The sequence below is a fragment of the Podarcis erhardii genome, assembly GCF_964252035.2.
Source record: "Podarcis erhardii genome assembly, chromosome: 8".
NCBI lineage: Eukaryota > Metazoa > Chordata > Lepidosauria > Squamata > Lacertidae > Podarcis > Podarcis erhardii.
Window position 1 is genome coordinate 75,690,405 of NC_138499.1, and position 6,000 is coordinate 75,696,404.

Below are 6,000 nucleotides of genomic sequence, written 5' to 3' on the forward strand. Positions count from 1 at the left end.
AAACATGCTTGTCGCAAATCCATGATTGCCTATGTGATAGCCCTGTAAGATCTTAGCTCACCAGAGACACAAGCATGCTGTGCGAAGAGACCCAGATCTGTCAACAGGAACAGACCCTCCAAGTGTCCCTATTTTCCAGGGACATCCCTGATTTAGAGACGCCGTCCTGGTTTCTGATTTGACCTGGAATGTCCCACTTTTCCTTAGAATGTCCCTATTTTCATTGGAGAAATGTTGGAGGGCATGCAATTATATCACACACACACACACACACACACACACACACACACACTTCTATGACAAACTATCCAAGTGGTTTCAGCACACACACAGAGAGGGAGAGAGAGACAGACCGACAGACCGACAGACAGAGACACACACACAGAGAGAGACACACACAGAGCACTGCAGTCAAGAAAGCTCAAGGTATAAGCCTGACAGAACTGCTGATTAGCAAAAAGGGTACCTGGATGGAGTGCAATGAACTTTGCCTCTTCTTTCCCCTGCAGTTAATGATCCTCAGCCAGGGGTGGCCCATCCTATTTAGCCACCTGAGGCAAAAAGGGAAGGTGCCACCTCCTGCCCCCACTGTACCCCACACCCCCAGCAGTCAGGATCGCTCCCCCTTCTTGCTTGTCCTCGTGCTTGTCCTCCATGCCCCTGTCTCTTGTGTTTCTACCACCCGAGATGGGTGCTTCACTCTTGCCTGAGTCATTGCTCTGTTCACTCTTGGGGGATCCTGGTTTGCAGTAGCAGATGTGAAGCTTCCTGAGCTTCCCCATAATTACAAGGTGTGACCGGAGAGTTCAGTGAATGGTCACAGAAATCGGAGAACGAGAAATATTCGAACATTCAATCGGCATCAGAAATGCTCACAATTGTGCATGGAGATGAATATATCACTCGAAAGATGGTGTATGAGTAGTTTAAGCGTTTCCGTGAAGGGCGGCAAACCATCGAAGATGACCCTTGGTCTGGTAGACCGTCAACAACTGTCAAGTTGCAAATGTTGACAGAGTTCGTGAGTTATTGATGCAGAATTCGCATTTGTCCATCTGAATGAGGGCGGAATAATTGCATATTCCGCATGAAATTGCTACTGAGGTTACTGAGTTGTCCCACCCTCCATATTCTCCTGATCTGGCCCCACCAGATTTCTTTCTTTTTCCAAAACTGAAATCTGCACTGAAAGGGCACAGATTTCCCAACATTCCACACGTTCAAGCTGCTGTGACAAGGGAACTGAAAGCAGTATGAAAAAAGGACTTCTCCGGAAGTTTCCAACAGTTCTACGAACGTTGTCAATGGTGCATTGTATCAGAGGGGACCTACTTTGAAGACTTGTAAGTTATATATGTTTGAATATTTCTCACTGTCTGATTTCTGTGACCATTCACCCAACTTTCTGGTCGCACCTTGTAGGAATAGCTATACACGCATGGCATGATGGTCCATATATTTCTGGTATGCCTTGAAGGCTTAATGCATCTCTGCTCACAGTGATGCATGGCATGCCACTAGGGCATCCCTGTCAGTGGAGAACAGGCCCCCTGCTCTCAGGGACACAAAATATTGACTTTTATTCTTCTGGAAAATTATATTCAAATGCAGTTCTTAATTTCCCCACTTTGCACAAATGTCATCCATTAGGGACACCATGGGGGTGGGGGTTAATCATTCCCCTTGCCCCTGCTGATCCCAATGTATGTAATCAAATTTATGTTTTAAACTGAACATCTCAGTTGTGCATCAGACTTCAGTCATATAAAACATTGACTTCAAAGGTATTCTGGGGTTTGGAAGAAAGCTTTCAAATCCAAACACCTCCAAATTTATCCTCACTATTTCTGTGGGGTGACTTGTTGGCTCAGCCCCAGTTACTTATACAACTTTGCAACCAATTAAAACACCAAAGATCACTGGGGCAATTCAGACTTCTTCCCTTTAGTTATTCTTATCAGTTTTGTCAGGGATGCACTTTACAAAATAAGATTATTAACCAGATCTTAATACTCTGCTCTTAAATATAAATGTATTCCTCCAAGCTCCTGTCAAAAATGCATTTCTTCCCCACTCCCCCAGCATTTATAAGACCAAGGCAAGAACAAGATAAACAATATAATGACTCATCTGGATTTCATTTCTACTACAGTAAACATTAATCTCACAGCCCTCTGCATAAATCAATACAGAATGATGATGAGGCTTCCTATCGCAATCATACTTCTCAAGTTATTACTGAGCAAAGTTTTATTGGGGAAATTGAATTTTCAAGTGGAGAAGAAATTTTTGTTCCTTGTAGTTATATCTAAGAATGATATGAGTGTCCAACAGCTCAATGGTTATTGCAATAAGTAGCTCATAGCTAACTGTGTAGGTACTCTAGTTCAAAGTCTTCGTCTATCATTATAATGTCAATGGCTGAAGTCAATATTTCACATTCCAAGTAAGGCTTGGAATAATGTTATTGCACTCCTGGTCATTGTGGAACAAGAAAATACAGAATGAAGATACCATTATCACAAATACTTCTTCTCAACAGTCAGGACATATCCTGTTAGAAGCTTCCATTTTTCACTAAAGCACTGAATAAGAAATTGCCATTGCCACGGGGCACAGGACTTTGCCCATATATTATTTGACTGTATGGAAATTTCTGTTAGGTATGATGTCTTCTGTTAGCTATGATGTCTAGTAGATTGCTGGGAATGAATGTGTTACAGCAGGGCCATTTTGAACCATTAAACAAATAACTGCAGATATACACACGTCTAACTCTGCATCTGGAGCACAAACATCTCCACATGTGGTAGAGGAGAGATAAATGGGATTGGCCTGGGATGCTCAAAATAAGAATTGGAAGAGAAAGTGAACCCACTTGTACTTTCTTTTCCTTGCCTCAAAACCATCTCTCTTGCTTAGAACACCCAACTGCATTGAGAACATATTCATTTGATTAAGCCATTTAATCCAGCATTCTGTTCCTTCAAGCCAGAGATAAACCAGCAGCCAAAGGATATATCCAAGTTCTCATTATAGTTCTCCAATTCATTTGCTGAAGCAAAATGGCATGCTGTCATTCTGCCTACTCTATGCTTTGATCAGCAATTGAAGGAATAAAAGGGTTCCTTACATCTACAACCCTTCAGGGCAAAGACAGGCAGTCCGTAACCCTCAGCCTACTTTCATGCAGCCCTTTCCCTAATTTGAAAAGCCCTCTGAAAGTGAAAAGTTCAGACTTCTGGCTAGAAGGATCTCTACCCTGCAAAGATTGGAAAAGAAGAAAGAGATAAATGATGGGAACTGGTACAAAAAGAGAGAAAGTAGGTGCCCCCACTTACTTCTGGTTCTGGTGCTGCCAGATATTGATATCGTATAGTTTGAAGCAACTGGATGCATAAAAACTGAGTCCTTTTGGAATAAAAACATTACTAAGGTCCATAGCTTTAATTCGAAAGTTTACTTGCAGAACAAAAGCATCAAAGATACATCCATACAATGCCTTGCACTGTCCAGCACAGGCCCAGCATCTTAGAAATAAACATAGCCTCTCTCTGTGTGTGTCCCAGGTTTCATTGCCTGCATTCCAGCCCCATTAACCTGGAGCTGTTTATCTGGAGAGCTTCATTTACATCCTTACTCCATGGAGTTTTGGGGAAAACAAAACTAGCCAAACAGACCTATAAGCAAGGGTCTCTCTATTCATATATCCTCCATTTCTCCTGGAACTGTTTTCTCTCCCTTCAGGAGAGTCTTTCACATGTCTATTACTCCACAGAATGTGAAAGAACAAAAGACTCTAACCACCACCCTTCCAAGATGGCAAATTTGCAACTCAAGACCCTCATCACATGACCAAAGGTTACACTGAGTTGAGAGTAGAAAGCAATCCACAGTTAATCATTAAGTCATTTAGGAGCTTAAAGTCCCACATTATGCTGCAATTGAATTTCCCCATATTAAACCATCATCAGTAAGCACACACATTTTCCATTGTTTGTCAATTAAACCAATTATACTTAACAAGCCTAATCAGGCACTGGCTGAGGGCTCAATGGATCAACCTGCCATTCATTCAATCACCTGTCCACCAGATACAGCTTCCATTTGCCATGGCAACCACCTAGCCAAACACTTCCACTTCCCTGCTGCCTCACCTGAAGCCTAGCTTCTGAGATAGTTTTGTGGGTCTCCCCCCCCCCTCAGGCATCCTGCGTGAGGTGATCAGAAAAAATGCCTGCTATTTGCCACAACGTCTAGAAAAGACCTAAATTCTTTTTTAAAAAATCTTTTTTTTAAAGAAATGAAGTTTTGAACACTTTTCAAACTGTCCACTGCAAACAGCAGGAGTGGCTCAAACATTACCAGAGACCAGGAGGCAGTGAAGAAGTCACTGGTGCTGCCACTGGAATTTTAAAAGGTAGGAAGACAGGAGGAAGAACATGTTGGCTGGGGAGGGAAGAGGAGGGTGGTGATGGGACTGAGACTGAGCAGGAGTCAACATTGTAGTGTTAACAATTCAGAACCTGAAACATTTCAGAACCTGAAAGCCACCTTAAGGCTCATCACTGTGGCAGTGCCATGAGTTTCCACACTGATAACAACTCTGCAGAGATAGGTAGGCCACCCAGTGATTTTCTGTAACGTCTCTGTGAAGTCTTATATTATGCAATGTGTGAGCACACATTTCCTAGAGTGATTCAAAAAGAGAAGGGACCTCAAATCATTTTAGATTCGTTAAAAAAAGGATGAAAACTAACAATGTATTCTTGAACAATTAATAATTAAGCTGTTGCATTGTCCTTGCATCTTTAAAGGTAAAGGTAAAGGTACCCCTGCCCGTACGGGCCAGTCTTGACAGACTCTAGGGTTGTGCGCTCATCTCACTCTATAGGCCGGGAGCCAGCGCTGTCCGCAGACACTTCCGGGTCACGTGGCCAGCGTGACAAGCTGCATCTGGTGAGCCAGTGCAGCACACGGAACGCCGTTTACCTTCCCGCTAGTAAGCGGTCCCTATTTATCTACTTGCACCCGGGGGTGCTTTCGAACTGCTAGGTTGGCAGGCGCTGGGACCGAGCAACGGGAGCGCACCCCGCCACGGGGATTCGAACCGCCGACCTTTCGATCGGCAAGTCCTAGGCACTGAGGCTTTTACCCACAGTGCCACCCGCGTCCCCCTCCCCTTGCATCTTTAGATTTTGACAAATAGTTTCTCTGGCAATTACTAGACCTGTAATATATAGGGTATATAGACGAGCTGCACTTGATAAATATTGACTTTCATCAGCATAATTCAGAAGTTACCATTTCATTCAAAGAAACATAAGTATAGGGGATGAAACAGACAATTCTCCTCAGAGCTCCTCATTAAAAATGCACAAGTAGGGAAATATAGAGGAATGTTTAGCCACTGACATACTTTAACATTCAAAGCCTTTCAAAATCAAGATTGCTTGCTTACCGTCACTGTGGATGGCAGTATAGCAGCTGGTCATTCTGGAAACCCTTGGCCCTTTCCTCATTCTGCTCTAAGGTGTCATTCAGTATTATCAGATGTTCTCTGTAAAAAGTTATGGAAAAGTCAAGAAAATATTCGGTAGCTGGGCACCTGTATCCTGGTTTTTCTCAAGCTTTGCATTTCCCCTGTCTGAAAAGCTTGAACCCAGGATCTACAGCTATGAATGTGGTGCCAGAATGGTGTCTAACCATTCATTAGAGTGTCTAAACATTCACCATTCATCTGACTTCCAGGTGTTCTGTGTTCGGCTTCTGAAATGTTCAGCAGCAGAGACGTTCAAAAACCAAGGTTCCATTGTACTTGTGTAGATATTAATAGCCTACTACATTCTATATAAACTCCTTCCAAATGTTATAATGCTACATGCACAGGAGATTGGGGTAAACTGTAGATTAAACATTTCTTTGGCATGGGAAACAATTTAGTGATCCAGTGCTTGCTGGTCTGGATGCATCAGAAACAAAAGTTATAACAAGTGTATC

The 6,000-nt window shown here is 42.9% G+C and overlaps 1 long non-coding RNA gene across 1 annotated transcript in view; it reads right to left on the reverse strand.

Moving 5' to 3' along the window:
• The window catches only part of LOC309348189, a 40,211-nt gene extending 34,657 nt beyond the window's left edge, over positions 1–5,554 (reverse strand). Inside the window, exon 1 of the long non-coding RNA XR_014159282.1 lies at positions 5,462–5,554. This is a non-coding gene — a long non-coding RNA (uncharacterized lncRNA). The remainder of the gene's footprint in view (positions 1–5,461) is intronic.
• Positions 5,555–6,000: the final 446 nt, after the last annotated feature.